General features: G+C 45.3%; 1 protein-coding gene across 1 annotated transcript in view; it reads left to right on the forward strand.

The window, feature by feature from the left end:
- The window catches only part of BRWD3 (bromodomain and WD repeat domain containing 3), a 1,896,258-nt gene that overhangs the window by 1,312,489 nt on the left and 566,270 nt on the right, over positions 1-17,499 (forward strand). The window lies entirely within an intron of this gene.

A 17,499-nucleotide genomic window follows, 5' to 3' on the forward strand; every position in this document is an offset into this window, starting at 1 on the left:
GTGAGGGAAATGACAGCAGTGTTTTTGGCACTGAAAGCCTTTCTCCCAATCCTGCATCCAAGCCCCCTTCAAGTCTTTACAGACAATACCACAGTCATGTGGTACCTCAGAAAACAAGGAGGAACCAAGTCCTACCTTCTTTGCCGAATGTTGTGTCTTTCGGCTTTCCCCAGTTAGGGGTCGCCACAGCGGAACTCCGGTCCGCTAATGATTGGCAGTAGATTTTTATGTGCCGAGTTGCCAGCTCTGACGCACAAACTTCAACGAAGGTATGCCCATTCATGCGTGTCTCCACACAGAAGACGCTCTAGCTGAGAATCGAACAGGGCAACATCTATCTGTAAGGCGAAAACTGTACCGCAGCACCACCGCCGCAGTTATTGCAATCCAAATTTGGGACCTTGCCTCTAGAAACAACTTATCCCTGCAGGCAACATACATCCCTTCCCAGGGCAAACAACAAGCGGATGTTATAAGTAGAACATCCCCTCTAGCATGAGTGGATGCTGAACAGGGACATTTTTCTACACATTGTCCACCAGTGGGGCACACCTCAGGTAGATTTGTTTGCCTCCCTCCAGAACAGACAATTGAAGAAATTCTGCACCAAGGATCACTCTCCACTTGCCTGGAGGGTAGATGCCTTCAGCGTTTCATGGAAGGGACAGATGTTCTTCGGGTTTCACTGTTGCAGTCATTACATTTGGATTATCTGCTTGCAGGTAGCCCTCAGTCAGCCTGATTAACAAAGTCTTGGGTCCTGTGTCGGTTGCTGTCCCTTCTTCCATGACATCAGGTCGTCAAGGGTATAAAACATGCAGCCGATGCCATCAGTCTTTCTTGCCGTGCAGTGCCCGAAGCAGAAGCAGTTCGCAAGTGCCGGTCGGCCGACTCCTGAAATTTTCGTTTGAGTTTCAGAACCGAAGTCTTCAACTAAAGCTAAGTACCCCGTTGGGGAAACTTTTTTTGCTCCTTACCGATGTCAGTAAAAGTTAATAATTGCATTACTTGTGGAAAGCAAATACCTCATAAAGATTTTCATTCGTACTGTATTCCTTGCCTAGGCCCTGAACACGACGTACCTTACTGTCGGTTTTGTGCTTTATTTAATCAGCGCACTATCCGTCGTCAGTATATTTTCATCTGTACATATTTCGGTTTTCGGTTTAATTCATAGGTTCATAGGTTCATACTAGGCTATCTGCTCTAGGGCATTTATAAGCCTAGCCAGAATGTGTTTGGCTTTCACTACCCATTTTAAATTTATTTTGCTATGCCCTTTTTCGAGGTTAGTATACTGTGCCTCTGTCTAACAGTGACACAGAAGTGATATACTGGGTAAACCTACGATCTCCCATCCACTCATCAAGATTCCTCTTGAAGAGAGTCAGTGAGGGACTCTGCCTAACCTGGACTGGGATTTTATTCCAGAGTGAAGGGAGCCTCTGGGTTATGAATCTGTCCCTCCAGCATGTCCTATTTATTTCAGTGCTGAGGTTCAAGTCTCTCGAGCGCGTAGCTCGATGGGATTTGGATTTTCTGAGGTGAAGCATGTCCATTAATTCCGGGTTGGACATGGCTTTATACGTCAGGCACATATCGCCTCTGAACAGGCGGTATGCCACTGAGTAGAGCTGGAGTTTCTTTAACCGGGCAGCATATGGCATCTGTTTGAGCCCTTTGATCCTCTTGGTGAGGTACTTTTGGGGTCTTTCCAGTTGCTGCAGGTGTCTGGTAAGGTACATCCCAAAAGGGGCATTGTACTCAATTATGGGCCTGATGAGGGATGAGTAAAGAGGCATGATGACCTCCCCTGTTCTAGATGTGAATCCGTTCATGATTAGGTGGGCTATATAAAATGTTTTTTAACCACTTTGGCCACGTGGTTGTCAAATGAGAGATTGCTATCAACTTGGTCCCCAGGTCCCTAATTACTTCTTCTGTACTTAATGGATTACCACCTATGTGGTAATTTGTGTGCACTTTGTTTTTGCCAAAGGGGATGACTATACACTTTTTGGCATTTAGCTTGAGGCCATGGCTCTGGCACCAGTTGTCTGTTTCTATGAGGCCCTTTTGGAGGATGCTTGTGTCGGCAGGAGAGTCGATTATGGCTCCCAGTTTGCCGTCCTCTGCGAACTTGGTTAGCCACAGTCCTTCCGTGTTGGCCTGTACCTCTGAGAAATATATACCGAACAAGAGAGGTCCCAGAACTGAGCCTTGTGGGACGCCACTTGTAACTGGTTTGGAGTCTGACATGGCTCCAGGAATTCTAACCATGTGGGTTCTGTCCTTGAACAAGTTTGCAATCCGTCTAGTGACATAGGGGTTTATATTTAAGCTGGTGAGCTTATCTATAATGCCCGAGTGGGGTATTGTATCGAAGGCTTTTGCGAGGTCCAGGTAGGCTGTGTGGACCACCTTCCCCTCGTCAATGGCCTTGGTGACTGTTTCAAAGAAATCAGCCAGGTTTAAGAGGCAGGATCTGCCCTTAACAAAGCTGAACTGGGTAGGATCCAGTGTCTGTAGGTCCCCAATATCTTTATTTATGAGGTCCATGATGATCCTTTCCATAGCTTTGCAGACCAAGCTAGTCAGGCTTATGGGGCGATAGTTTCCAGGATCTGTTGAGGCACCACCTTTATGGAGAGGGACCACTGTTGCTGTACGCCACTCTTTGGGCACATATCCTGTAGTAAGGCTGAGATTGAACAGTAGTTTTATGTTTGGGTTTAGCTCTTCTTGGAGTTAATGTAGGACGCAGCCCGGGACACTGTCGGGTCCCATTGATGCTTTGTTTTTTGCTTTGGAGAGGGTGGCTCTTACCTGAGCATCTGAGATGTCAGGGGGCAGCACTCTGCTGGGATAGATATTTGCCCTTTTGGTGGGGAAGGGGGGGAGAAGTTTGTGCTGAACCTGTCAGCTAGGATGTTGGCAATGTCTGTGGGTTCAGTGTATTTTGTCATTTTGGGCTAATTCTGAGCATATCTGGGAATTACCACCCAGGTTCCTAACATAACTAAAGAAAGCCTTGTGATTATCCTTAGTGTCCTGTGCAATTTTTCTCTCGAAGCTGGCCTTAGACAATTTTATGAGTGCCCGTAGTTTTTTGCTAATACTGATCAGTGATGCCTTCCCTTTTTGGGATTTTGCTCTATCATTTAGTAGCTTCCTCCTTCTATTGTATAGTTTGTTTATGGCTGGGGTCCACCAGACAGGACATCTGCCTTTGGAGGATTGGGTCTTGGTTTTATTTGGGATCGCATGATCCATGCATTCCTGAAGGTGTTCATAGAATGCGTTTATAAAGGATTCTGCGGTCTGGACTGTATTTTCCACAGGCCCGGGGGCTTTGAAGGATTCCACCTCGGTTTTGAGGAATGTGAAATTTGCTTTAGAGAAGTTTTTCACTGTGGTTTTCTGGGCAGGGGGTGGGGTCGGGATGTGAATATCCAGTGAGATTATTTTATGGTCTGATCTTACCAGTGAGGGATACACTTCTGGTCTGGAGCATAGAGTCCCCATGTTGGTGATGATCAGGTCCAGTATGTTTTCCCCTCTTGTGGGAGTGGTAACAAGTTGTTGCATAGCATTTGAGTTTATAAATTCCAGGAACCTTTGGGCTAGGGTGTTGGAGCTAGAGTAATGCTCCCAGTCTATGTTTGGGTAGTTGAAGTCACCCAATATAATGGTGTTTGGGGAGACCTTCATATTTTTCAGTGTTCTCAGAAAGGCCGAGTGGGGTTCCTGGGTTTGGGAGGGTGGTCTGTAGCAGGCTATAAACTGGAAGGCAGTTTTACCCACTGTTAGTTGCACATGGATAGTCTCTGATGCTTCGTGCTTTGCCACCAACCTGGAGGTGTGGGTATCTTTGATGAATATCGATACTCCCCCTCCTTTTGTGGTTCGGTCCATGTTTTGGGGCTGAAAAGCATGGTATGAGGTATAACCTGGTAGTGCTGGGGTGCTCTCGGGTGCCCTGAACCAGGTTTCTGTTACTGCACAGATATCTATGTTCTCCATGCTAAGGAGAGTTTCGAGTGTGTGCATCTTGAGGTTTAGACTTCTGGCGTTGAGTAGCATTACTCTTAGTTTGTTATCCCTTGTGATACCTATGGAGGTGGGTTTGTCTTTTGAGCCTTGCCTAAAAAAGGCACTATGGGGGTAGCAAGAGCCTTTGCCAATATCCGAAAGCCCAGGGGTGACAGGTGCAAGCCGTCCCTAGCGAAGCATCGTGGCTTGTCGAGCATATCATCCCAAGCTGACAGGCATCGGATCCCCTTTGAATGACATCAGTACTTCAGCCAATTGTTGAAATTGATCATCTTGTCTTCATATTGTGGCATCATTCTTGGTGAGGGTAAGATGCTACTCAAGGTCAGGGTCATACCGGCCTGGGCTATATGCTCAGAGAGCTCCTTTATGTCTCTTTTCATGTAGTCCAGGGAGGTACGTCTCAGGTCATTCACACCAGCATGGGCGATGACTGAGTCATATTTGTACTTGCCTTGGAGTGACCTGAGTGCTTGTGTTATGTGGCGGATCCTAGCGCCCGACAGGCTGCTCACCGTGACCCTCTCCTTGTTCAGCCTGGTGAGCAGGACGTCAGTGTGCCTGACGATAGTCACCTATTACAAGTGTATCAGGTGTGTTGTTTAGTCTTAAGGGCTGTAACTGTTTGGCACACTGGCTTTGTGAGATATGTGTTGCATGTGTTTTGTTTTGGGGTCGCGGTTGCTTGGGTGTCTGCTTTGGAGGACTCTGCTGCTTAGGCAGATCTTTATTTAGAGCCTCCGAGTATGTTTTTGTGTGATTATGTGTTTGGTTTGCTGTCATGGTAGGTCTATGTGAGACTGGAATTGTAGTGAGTGTGGTTTCCTTCTCCTCCTGACTGGTTATGCCAGTACTGAGTTGAGAGAGCTTAGCCTCCAGTTTGGCTATATGGTTGCATCTCTCATGTGTTGGAATTTGTTGGGTGGAGGAGAGGGTTGTCTGTGTACATGAGGCAGTTGTAACATTGCCTCAAGATTCCCAGATTCACCAGCTGGACCGGAGAGGAGATTGACAACTGACCTTTGGGACATGCTAGAATAATATTGGGAATTCCTTAATAATTGAAAACTAGGGCCAGTGGGGAGTGAGGGTGTAGTGCTTTTAATTTTTAGTGCTGACTTATATAATTGTTTTAGCGCACAAGTGCCAGGTAACTTAAGTGCAATGTGTTACATGTAACTTAAATGCAAAAATGACAAACAGTAACTTTCTTTCAAGTGAAACAAGGAAATAAGTACAGTAAGCAATGCAGATATCACTAGTGATCCACAGAAGTGCTGAGAAGCCGCGTATTAGGTGGAATTTGCATTCCAGGGAAATAACAAGCAAACAAACAAGCATATAAACAAAACTAGATTCAGCAGGCCTGGATCTAGTCTATGCTACAGCAAACAAGGTGTACCAATTTCAGTAAGATACAGTTGAAATATTCAGGCACTATAAACCTTTAACCAGAAATTCCCAGCTCAGAAGGGCAGAGTCTAGCCTCTTCTCCCACAAGAGTGCAGACCACAAACCTTCTTTATGTAAAATAACTGGCCTGAAGCCCAAGTGCCTAAACCAGAACTAATACACTTTAAGAATAACAGACACTGGGCTCTCAATCAGCAGTTCCCAACTTAGAAGGATGAAAGCTACCTGTCCTGCCACCACAGTGCATGCCACAAACCTTCATAATGTAAAACAACTGGTCTGAAGCCCAAGTGCTTAATCCAAAAGACTACTTTAATCAAGTTACTACCAAGCAGTAATAAATACAATTGAATACTTTAGAGAATGCCTGGATTAGTGCTCAAGTTACCCAAACAAAGCTAGATCCAGCAGGCCCGAATCCAGTCTATGCTACAGCAAACAAGGCTCACCAACTTCAGTAAGAAGCAGTTCAGATATGCATGCACTATAAGCCTTCAACCAGAAATTCCCAGCTCAGAAGGGCAGAGTCCAGCCTCTCCTCCCACAAGAGTGCAGACCACGAACCCTCTTAATGTAAAATAACTGGCCTGAAAGCCCAAATGCTTAAACCAGAATTAATACACTTTTAGAATAACAGACACTGAGCCCTCAATCAGCAGTTCCCAACCTAGAAGGATGTAAGCTACCTGTTCTGCCACTACAGTGCAGACCACAAACCCTCTCAGTGCAAAACAACTGGTCCAAAGCCCAAGTGTTTAAACCAAAAGGCTTAGAATGAGTTACACCAAGCAGTAATAAATACAATTGAGTACTTTTAAGATGATGCAAAAGTAAAATAAAGTAGGTAGAAACACAATACAGTAAAAGCAGATGAAATTTTTTTTTTTTTTTTCTGAACAAGTGCTGAGATCAAAGAAACAGATTTGAGTGCCGAAACCAGAAAACTGGCCAGCTATAAGAAAAAAAAAACTAAGCCAGAAGGCTTCCCTCCAACACAGAACTTGCTGTATTCAACTGGACGTATAAGAGAATTTAAGTACCTTTAGCTGCACTTTTTTTTCAAAAAAATACAGTATTTAAATTGATTTTAACTGTGTGTTGCAGGAATATTAACTGAACTGGAAGTTAGTCAGTGTTTGCTGAATTTTGTTATTTGCTAGTAATTACAGGTGTGGGGGTAGCCACATTCTTTGATTTCCTGTCCTTGCCTATTTAAGTGGTACAGTGTGAAATATTTTCTGCTTAAAAACCTCAGCTTTGGCTGGCTAAGAACTTGCTGTATTCAACTGGAACGTATAAGAGAATTTAAGTACCTTTATCTGCACTTTTTTTTCAAAAAAATACAGTATTTAAATTGATTTTAACTGTGTGTTGCAGGAGTATTGACTGAACTGGAGGTTTTGACTCTGCTCTTCAGTTGGTCCCACCCACCCTCCCTGTTTTTGTTTTGGTGTTGGTCTTGGTGCTGCCCGCCCCTCTTGTGGATTTGTGTTTGGATGCTCCTTCTGGGCCCATCTCGTTTGCTCGCTCGGCTGGGTGCAGTGGGATCATGTTCTGATTTCAGGCACTCCTGCTGTGTACAGGGAGAGCATCTGGGAAACAGAAAAAAAAAAAAATTTGGACTTGTTTCCTGCCTTTCCTGTTGAGTGGTGTAGACTGTTTGTGGGCTTCTGAGCCCCCAGGCCAGAAATGTCATCTGTTAGCCATCCGACTACCGGGATTCCAAAAAAATGCAAAGATAAAGACAGAGACAGGCCACCAAGGTCCAAAACTGCCGACGAGGCTTCTCCTAAGCCAGCCGCCAGTTCGCCGGTACTCAGTAAGGCGCTTTTGCAGCCCCTGATACCCGCTACTCCTGATTCGCGGGCCTCTACTAAGACCCATTCGGAGTCCGGAATACTGCGAGATGCTTCAACTATGGAACCCGTAGATGTCTCTACCTTGGATGGGTCCGGAGCCACTTTGCAGGCACTGGCTTTTGAGGGTGCATTCAGGCTTACGGACTTGCATATTAAACTGATGCCTCCTCCTTTACTTATGCCTAAATCTCGATCCATGTCTAAAAAAACGACGCTCAGGCCTCTAGGCCTAAAAAACAAATTATAAGAATGGCTGAAGATCTAATAACTCTAATCTGGGGTAGCCAACCCCCCCCCCCCCTTCTAAGAGGCTTAGGACTAAAGTTGATTATGAATCTTCTGATCAGGATTCTGTTTTTTCTGATTCTTCTGATTATCTGGATTTGCCGTTATCTACTTATGAAGATTCTGATGCAGAGGACTCCATTCCCTTTGCTTCCCCTCCTGAGGATTTTTCTTTTGGGGAAACCTTAGATATTCTAAGGGAGCATTTCCACTGGGAAATCCAGGATTTTTCTGATTCAAAAAAGAGGCTTAGGGATTTTCTTCTCCTGCCTCAGCATAGGCCTTTAGCTATTCCTCCTGTACTAGACGTTGTTGATGCTTTTTCAGAATCTAGTTTGGCCCCTGATTCCCTGCCTCCTGCTCCCAGAAAACCTGACCGATACTACAGGGTCCCTGAGTCCCGCAAGTTCCTTTTCAAAAATCCTATTGCAGATCCAGAGACTATTTCACAGAGGCCCAAGGGCATTAAGGCTTCTACTGCTTAAAATCCTACCCCTTCTGATAGAGACTCCAGGGCGCTGGATAGATGGGGTAAGAAGGTTTACACTTCTGCTACCTTGGCCATTAGGGCTTTAAACTGCCAGTTTCATATGTTAAAGTATCAGCAACATGTTATTGGACTGCTTAAACAGAAAATGATGATGATTCCTGACTGTGTGGAAAATAAAGAATTACAGGATTTAATGCATTCTGCTGAACGAGTTGGAAAACATACTTTGCGATGTGGTTTTGATTCATTAGAGACCTCTTGCAGGGCTGCTGTTACTGGGTCTGTGCTCAGAAGGCATGCTTGGCTTAAGGAGCAATCTTTGCCTGATCATGTTAAAGCTAAATTGTTGGATGCTCCTTTAAATCAGGACTGCCTGTTTGGCAACAAGGTTGAGGAAGTTCTTAAAGAGATGGAAGATAAAGCTAAATCTATGCAAGCTGTTAAAGATTTTTTACAAGTTCAGCCTCCAAGATTTGGTAGGCACTGGCCCTCTAAGAATTGGTCCTTTCCAGCCCCTTCCAGGTCTTCACAAGCCAAACCCAGACACAGCAAAAACCCTAGGTTTCAGTCCCAGGGGCCATGCATAACTAAGCAGTGGGGGCCTTCACTTCGAAATCTGGGAATAAGACTCCCCCCTATGGTAAACTGTCTCAATGACTTCCTTTTAAACTTTGCAAGCACTTATCAACTGACTGCCCCTTTGAGGGGAAAGATTGCTCTTCGTGCAAAGAATTGGGAACTCATTACCCAGGACAAGTGAGTTTTAAATATGGTGTCCCAGGGATACAGATTTCACTTCCGCATGTTGTCAACACCAAGCGGGTGGCCGGACCTACCACCAAATCAGTGGGCAGAGACCCAAAAACAAGTACTTTCTCTCTTAAGCATGGGGGCTGTTCAACTGGTACCAGAAGAGGAAAAGGGGCAAGGTTTCTACTCGGACTTTTCCTGGTACCCAGAAAAGACAATTCATGGCATCCTATCCTGGACCTGTCTACTCTAAATACCTTTTTGGAGATTCCAAAATTCAAGATGCTAACTCTTCAATTACTTCTTATGCTAGGCAAAGATACCTGGTTGGCAACACTAGATTTAAAAGAAGCACACCTGCACATCCCAATCAGGGAATCTTGCAGAGGATACCTATGCTTCAAAGCAGGCTACACACACTGTCAGTTCTCTGCACTGCCCCTTGGCTTATCTACTGTGCCCAGGGTATTCACAAAGTGCCTAGCTCCACTTATTGCATTTTGCAAGCAAAGAAATATTCAAATATACCCATACCTGGACGATTTTCTAATTCAGGCAGAAAGCCAGGACATACTTTTGAATCATCTGACCTTTGTAAAAAGGGTTCTAACTTGTCTGGGGTGCACCAAAAACGAAAAGGAATCACACCTGGTACCCTGTCAACAAATTATATTCCTGGGAGCAAGCTTGAATACAGCTTGCCAGATGGCTTACCTCACACTAGAGAAACAAATTCATTTGACAACCTACTTCAAACAAGTGGCCACAAAAACCCTGCTATCTGCAAGACAAATACTACAAGCCTTGGGGTTCATGGCCTCCTGCATTCTTCTAATTCCATATGCAAGACTGCATATGAGGAAACTACAGTGGTATCTAAAAAGCCTATGGTGTCAACATTCTCAAGACCTAGAAACAATGATTCCTATCATACCTTGCCTACGCCTTGAGTTCCTTTGGTGGGCAGAGGCCTGCCACCAAAACAAGGGACTACCTTTCACACCGCCCCCTGCTGCCCGAACCCTAACAGACGCATCAGACTATGCATGGGGGGGGGGGGCTCACCTGACAGGGAAGTGCATTCATAGCAAATGGAACCCAAGTCAAATGCACCTGCATGTCAATCAAAAAGAAATGTTAGCTGTACAGAATGCTATGACAGCTTTCAAGGACCACATTCTTCCAGGAAAACTAATGGTAAAGACGGACAACACCACTGTTACGTGGTACATAAACAAGCAGGGGGGTACACATTCTTACTCCTGCTGCAGACTAGCCATGGCATTGTGGAACACAGCCTTGAGCTACCAAGTGCACCTACAAGCTCAATTCCGACCAGGAAAATTAAATACACTGGCAGATGGACTAAGCAGAAACCTCATGGACCCACACGACTGGAAACTGGAACCAAGGATTTTCAACATGTTGACAAGCAAATGGGGAGCCCAGATATAGACTTTTTTGCCTCTTCCCAGAACTACCAATTAGATAAAGTTTGCACAAGGACTCCCCACAAACAAGCCTGGAAAGTGGATGCTCTGTCCTTCAGCTGGAAAAACCTATCAGTCTATGCCTTCCACCATCTGCCTCAGCTCTCCAAAGTACTGCTAAAAATCAAACAGGACAAACCAAGAATGATCCTGCTTGCTCCAGACTTGCCGTGCCAACACTGGTACCCCCTCCTGCACAGTGTGTCACTGTTATCTCCGTGGCACCTGCCTCAGGCTCCTTCCCTGCTGTCTCAGCAGGAGAACCAGATTCTGCACCTTCAGCTTCTAACATTGAACCTTGCAGTTTGGCAAATTACTTAATATCTCCTTTACCATCCCTCAGCAAACCTGTGATGGATATCATCTTAGAGGCAAGGGGGCCTAGTACTAGAAAATCGTATGCTGAAAAATGGAAAATAATCTGTGCCTGGAACCAGTCTCAAGGGATGAGCACAGCAGCACCCAATTTACCTCAGATTTTACAATACTTAACTGAGATGCTTCACAAGGGCCTGTTTTTTTCCTCCATTAAAATCCACACCTCAGCCATTTCAGCTCATTATAACACAGAACCTCCCCTGCTCTCTCATCCACTGCTCAAGTAGTTCCTCAGAGGGGCCAAAATTTGACACCACCCAGGAGAGCTCCAACCCCAGCCTGGGACTTTAACTTTGTCTTGGAGAAACTCACTCTACCTCCTTTCAAGCCAGCTGCTACTGCAGACTTAAAATTTATTTCTTGGAAAACAGCTTTCCTTTTAGCAATCACTTCAGCTAGAAGGGTATATGAATTACAGGCCCTTATGGCAGTGGAGCCTTTCATCATCTTTCATGCGAACAGGGTGTCTCTCAGAACCAATCAATTCTTCATGCCCAAGGTGGTATCCAGTGTGGCTCTTAATCAGTCCATTCATTTGCCAACCTTCTTTCCCTGTTCACAGAACAAAGGGGAACGGATATTGCATTCCTTAAAATGTGCACAGACAACTTAGATTTTACTTGGACAGGACTAAACCTCCAAGGAAATCTGAACAACTGCTGGTGGCTTTTGCTGCAGGGGCAGAGGGGAAGGCCATTTCAAACCAAACCATTTCACTCCACCAGGGCTGCATCTACCTCTACAGCCTTTCTCAGAGGCGTCCTTACCAGGGACATCCTAGAAGCTGCTACCTGGAGTTCTGTACATACTTTCACCAAGCATTATCATTTGCCAATTTTCTCTAAATCCAGAGCTGGCTTTGCCACTGCAGTCTTGCAGGGCCTTATAGCTGGCCCTAATGCTAAATTCCTCCTCCCAACCATAGCTTTGGGAATCTACCCAAATGTAGTGACCAACAGTGAAACACGAAGAACATAGTACAGTTGTGTACACTTACCATAAATGTAGATGTTCGAGTGTATTCACTGTTGCAGTCCTGGATGTTCTTCGTGTTTCACTGTTGCAGTCATTACATTTGGGTAATCCTGCTGGCAGGTTGCCCTCAGTCTGCCTGAATTCCAAAGTCTTGGGTCCTGCATCGGTTGCTGTCGCCCCTTCCCTGACGTCAGGTTGTCAGGGGTATAAAAGATGCAGTCGACGCCATTTTCTTCAGTCTTTCTTGCCGGCAGTTCGCAAGTGCCGGTCGGCCAACTCCTGAGATTTTCTTGTTAGAGTTTCAGATCCGAAGTCTTCATTAAAAGCTAAGTACCCCTTTGGGGAAACTTTTTTCTTGCTCCAGACCGATGTCAGAAAAAGTTAATAATTGTATTTCTTGTGGGAAGCAAATACCTCATAAGGACTTTCTTTCTTACTGTATTCCTTGCCTAGGCCCTGACCACGACATTTCAAGTTCTCTGTTTTGTGCTAGATTTAACCAATGCACTATTAAGCGTCGGTACGATTTTGCACTGAGCTGTTTTGGGCGCAGATTTAATTATACAATGTCGTCGGATAGCCATCCGACTATCGGAGTTCACAAAAAGCGCAAAGAAAAAGACAGGCAACCGAGGTCCAAAGCAGACAAAGCTTTTCCCAAGCCAGCCACCGGTTCTCAGTGAGGCGCTTTCGGAGCCCCTGATGCCCGCTACTTTAGAGTCGCAGGCCGCTACTGACTCCCATGTGGAGTCGGTCAGGCTGCTGAAAACTCAAGGTATTGGAGCCTCGGAGACTATTCCCTCAGATGGGTCCAGAGCCACTGAGCAGGTATCTGCTTCTGAAGGTGTTTTCAGATCTAAACAGTTATACATTAAACCGACTAGAGCTTCAAAGGCAAAGACTAAAGCACCTTTAAAGGCAAAGAAACAAGTTCACCAGCCACATGGACAGGCCTCCATGCCCGAAAAACAGATGCTCAAAATGCCAAAGACTTAATTACCTTGATCAGGGGTTCGCATCCCCCTCCTGATAAGAGGCCTAGGCAAGAGACAGACTATGAATCTTCAGATCAGGTTTCCATTTCCTCAGATTCCTCTTCTGATCAGGAATATTCTCTTCCCCCCTTATGAGGATTCTGATGCTGAAGAGTCTATTCCTTCAGCTTTTCCTCCTGAGGACTATTCCTTTGGGGAAACCTTGCATACCATGAGGGAGCATTTCCACTGGGAGAACAAAGATTTTTCAGAATCTGAGAAGATGCTCAGGGACTTCCTTCTACTACCTCAACACAGGCCTCTAGCTATTCCACCTGTGTTAGACATTGTAGATGTGTTTTTCAGAGTCTAGTCTGACCCCTGACTCCTTACCTTCAGCTCCTGTTAAGCCTGGCAGATACTACAGGGTTCTGACTCTCATAAATGCCTTTTCAAAAACCCTGCTGCAGACCCAGAAACGATTTCTCAGGGTCCCAAAGGGGTTAAGGCTTCCACTGCAAAACACCCTACCCCCTCTGACAGAGATTCTAGGGCACTGGATAGATGGGTAAAAAAGATTTACACATCTGCTACTTTGGCTATAAGGGCCTTAAACTGCCAGTTTCATATGCTCAAATATCAGCAATATGTCATGACACTGCTTAAACAGAAAATGTTGGTAAATTCTGAATGTGCAGAAAACAAAGAAATGCAGGATTTATTGCATGCAGCTGAACAAGTTGGAAAGCATACTTTGCAATGTGGTTTTGATTCTCTGAAGGCCTCCTGCAGGGCCGCTGTTATGGGTTCTGTATGCTTGGTTAAAGGAACAAAATCTGCCTGATCATGTCAGAGCTAAATTATTAGATGCACCATTACAGCATGATACCTTGTTTGGCGTTGAGGCAGAAGAGGTGTTAAAGAAAATGGAGGACAAAGCTAAATCTATGCAAACGGTCAAAGATTTTTTACGAGTACAGCCACCTAGGTTTAGCAGACACTGGCCTACAAAGAATTGGCCCTTTCCAGTGTCAGACAGACCTCAAAGGGGGGCAGATCCAGACACCCTAGAGGCAGATCCCAGCCACAAGGTTCGTACAGGTCTAAGCAATGGGGTGCTTCTACCGCCATAAGTGGAGAAGACAAATCACAACCATAGAGGAAACAGTCCCAATGACTTCCCCTGCTTGCACCAAGCACTTATCAACTGTCAGCACCCTTAGGGGGAAAAATAGCACTTTTTTCTCAAAATTGGCACATTATAACCCTGGACAAATGGGTTCTAGACATAGTGTCACAAGGCTACAAGTTTCACTTCCATACCTTGCCAAAGGCAAACGGTTGGCCAGACCTGCCAAAAAACTCAATGGGCAGAGGCTCAAAAACAAGTCTCATCCCTGATGGAGATAGGGGCTATTCAACAAGTGCCACAGCAAGAGCAGAGACAAGGATTTTACTCAGGATTGTTCTTGGTACCCAGAAAGGACAAAGCATGGAGACCAATACTGGACCTATCTATTCTAAACACGTTCCTGGATATACCAAAATTCAAGATGTTGACCTTGCAGCAGCTTCTGCCCATGCTGGGCAGAAAGGTTTGGCTCGTCACTTTAGACCTAAAAAAGGCATACCTGCATGTCCCAATCAGACAATCATGCAGAAGATACCTCAGATTCAAGGCTGGTTCAAAGCATTACTAATTCTCTGCACTGCCCTTTGGCTTATCTACTGTGCCCAGGGTCTTCACAAAGTGCCTTGCACCAGTAATTGCTTTCTGCAGACAGAGGAATACAAATATATCCTTATTTGGACGACTGCCTCATTCAAGCAGAGAACAAGAACATTCTACTACAGCATCTGGCATTTGTGAAAAGACTTTTAACATGCCTAGGGTACACAGTCAATGAAAAGAAATCAAAACTAGTACCCTCTCAAGAGATAATATTCCTTTTAATTCCTTAAATACAACTGCCCAGATGGCTTATCTCATGCCAGACAAAGGCAAATGACTACCTATTTCAAGGAAATGGCAACAAAGGCCCAGTTATCTGCAAGAAAAATTCTGCAGGCTTTGGGCTTCATGGCATCCTGCATCCTACTAATTCCATATGCAAGACTGCATATGAGGAAACTTCAATGGTACCTAAAAAGTATCTGGACACAACATTGCCACAGCCTGGAAACAATGATAGGTTCATAGGTTCATACTAGGCTATCTGCCCTAGGGCATTTATAAGCCTAGCCAGACTGTGTTTGGCTTTCGCCACCCATTTTAAATTAATTTTGCTATGCCCTTTTTCGAGGTTAGTATACTGTGCCTCTGTCTATCAGTGACACAGAAGTGATACCCGGGGTAAACCTACGATCCCCCATCCACTCATCAAGATTCCTCTTGAAGAGGGTCAATGAGGGACTCTGCCTGACCTGGACTGGGATTTTATTCCTGAGTGAAGGGAGCCTCTGGGTTATGAATCTGTCCCTCCAGCATGTCCTATTTATTTCAGTGCTGAGGTTCAAGTCTCTCGAGCACGTAGCTCAATGGGATTTGGATTTTCTGAGGTACAGCATGTCCATTAATTCCGGGTTGGACATGGCTTTATATGTCAGGCACAGATCGCCTCTGAGCAGGCGCTATGCCACTGAGTAGAGCTGGAGTTTCTTTAACCGGGCAGCATATGGCATCTGTTTGAGCCCTTTGATCCTCTTGGTGAGGTACTTTAGGGGTATTTCCAGTTGCTGCAGGTGTCTGGTAAGGTACATCCCAAAAGGGGCATTATACTCAATTATGGGCCTGATGAGGGATGAGTAAAGAGGCACGATGACGTCCCCTGATCCAGATGTGAATCCCTTCATGATTAGGTGGGCTATATAAAATGTTTTTCTAACCACTTTGACCACATGGTTGTCAAATGAGAGATTGCTATCAACTTGGGTCCCCAGGTCCCTAATTACTTCTTCCGTACTTAATGGATTACCACTTATGTGGTAATTTGTGGGCACTTTGTTTTTGCCAAAGGGGATGACTATACACTTTTTGGCGTTTAGCTTGAGGCCATGGCTCTGGCACCAGTTGTCTGTTTCTATGAGGCCCTTTTGGAGGATGCTTGTGTCGGCTGGAGAGTCTATTATGGCTCCCAGTTTGCAGTCCTCTGCGAACTTGGTTAGCCACAGTCCTTCCGTGTTGGCCTGTACCTCTGAGAAATATATACCGAACAAGAGAGGTCCCAGAACTGAGCCTTGTGGGACGCCACTTGTAACTGGTTTGGAGTCTGACATGGCTCCAGCAATTCTAACCATGTGGGTTCTGTCCTTGAAACAGTTTGCAACGCATCTAGTGACATAGGGGTTTACATTTAAGCTGGTGAGCTTATCTATAATGCCCGAGTGGGGTATTCTATCGAAGGTTTTTGCGAGGTCCAGGTAGGCTGTGTGGACCACCTTCCCCTCGTCAATGGCCTTGGTGACTGCTTCAAAGAAATCGACCAGGTTTAAGAGGCAGGATCTGCCCTTAAAGCTGAACTGGGTAGGAGCCAGTGTCTGTAGGTCCCCAATATCTTTCTTTATAAGGTCCATGATGATCCTTTCCATAGCTTTGCAGACCAAGCTAGTCAAGCTTATGGGGCAATAGTTTCCAGGATCCGTTGAGGCACCACCTTTGTGGAGAGCGACCTCCGTTGCTGTACGCCACTCTTTGGGTACATGTCCTGTAGTAAGGCTGAGACTGAACAGTAGTTTTATGTTTGGGTTTAGCTCTTCTTGGAGTTCATGTAGGACGCAGCCCGGGACACCATCTGGTCCCATTGATGCTGTGTTTTTTGCTTTGGAGAAGGGCGGCTCTTACTGAGCATCTGAGATGTCAGGGGGGGCAGCACTCTGCTGGGATAGATATTTGCCCTTTTGGTGGGGAGAAGTTTGTGCTGAACCTGTCAGCTAGAATGTTGGCAATGTCTGTGGGTTCGGTGTATTTTTTGTCATTTTGGACTAATTCTGAGCATATCTGGGAATTCCCACCCAGGTTCCTAACATAACTAAAGAAAGCCTTGTGATTATCCTTAGTGTCCTGTGCAATTTTTCTCTCAAAGCTGGCCTTAGACGATTTTATGAGTGCCCGTAGTTTTTTGCTAATACTGATCAGAGATGCCTTCCCTTTTTGGGATTTTGCTCTATCATGTAGTAGCTTCCTCCTTCTATTGTATAGTTTGTTTGTGGCTGGGGTCCACCAGACAGGATGTCTGCCTTTTGAGGATTGGGTCTTGGTTTTATTTGGGATTGCATGATCCATGCATTCTTGAAGGTGTTCATAGAACGCGTTTATAAAGGATTCTGCGGTCTGGGCCGTATTTTCCACAGGCCTGGGGGCTTTGAAGGATTCCACCTCGGTTTTGAGTAGTGTGAAATTTGCTTTAGAGAAGTTTTTCACTGTGGTTTCCTGGGCAGGGGGTGGGGTCGGGATGTGAAAATCCAGTGAGATTAGTTTATGGTCTGATCTTACCAGTGAGGGATACACTTCTGGTCTGGAGCTTAGAGTCCCCATGTTTGTGATGATCAGGTCCAGTATGTTTTCCCCTCTTGTGGGAGTGGTAACAAGTTGTTCCATAGCATTTGAGTTTATAAATTCTAGGAACCTTTGGGCTAGGGTGTTGGAGCTAGAGTAATGCTCCCAGTCTATGTTTGGGTAGTTGAAGTCGCCCAATATAATGGTGTTTGGAGAGACCTTCATATTTTCCAGTGTTCTCAAGAAGGCCGAGTGGAGTTCCTGGGTTTGGGAGGGTGGTCTGTAGCAGGCTATAAACTGGAAGGCAGTTTTACCCACTGTTAGTTGCACATGGATA

Source organism: Protopterus annectens, chromosome 15.part0 (assembly GCF_019279795.1).
Source record: "Protopterus annectens isolate FY-2018-M chromosome 15.part0, PAN1.0, whole genome shotgun sequence".
NCBI lineage: Eukaryota > Metazoa > Chordata > Ceratodontiformes > Protopteridae > Protopterus > Protopterus annectens.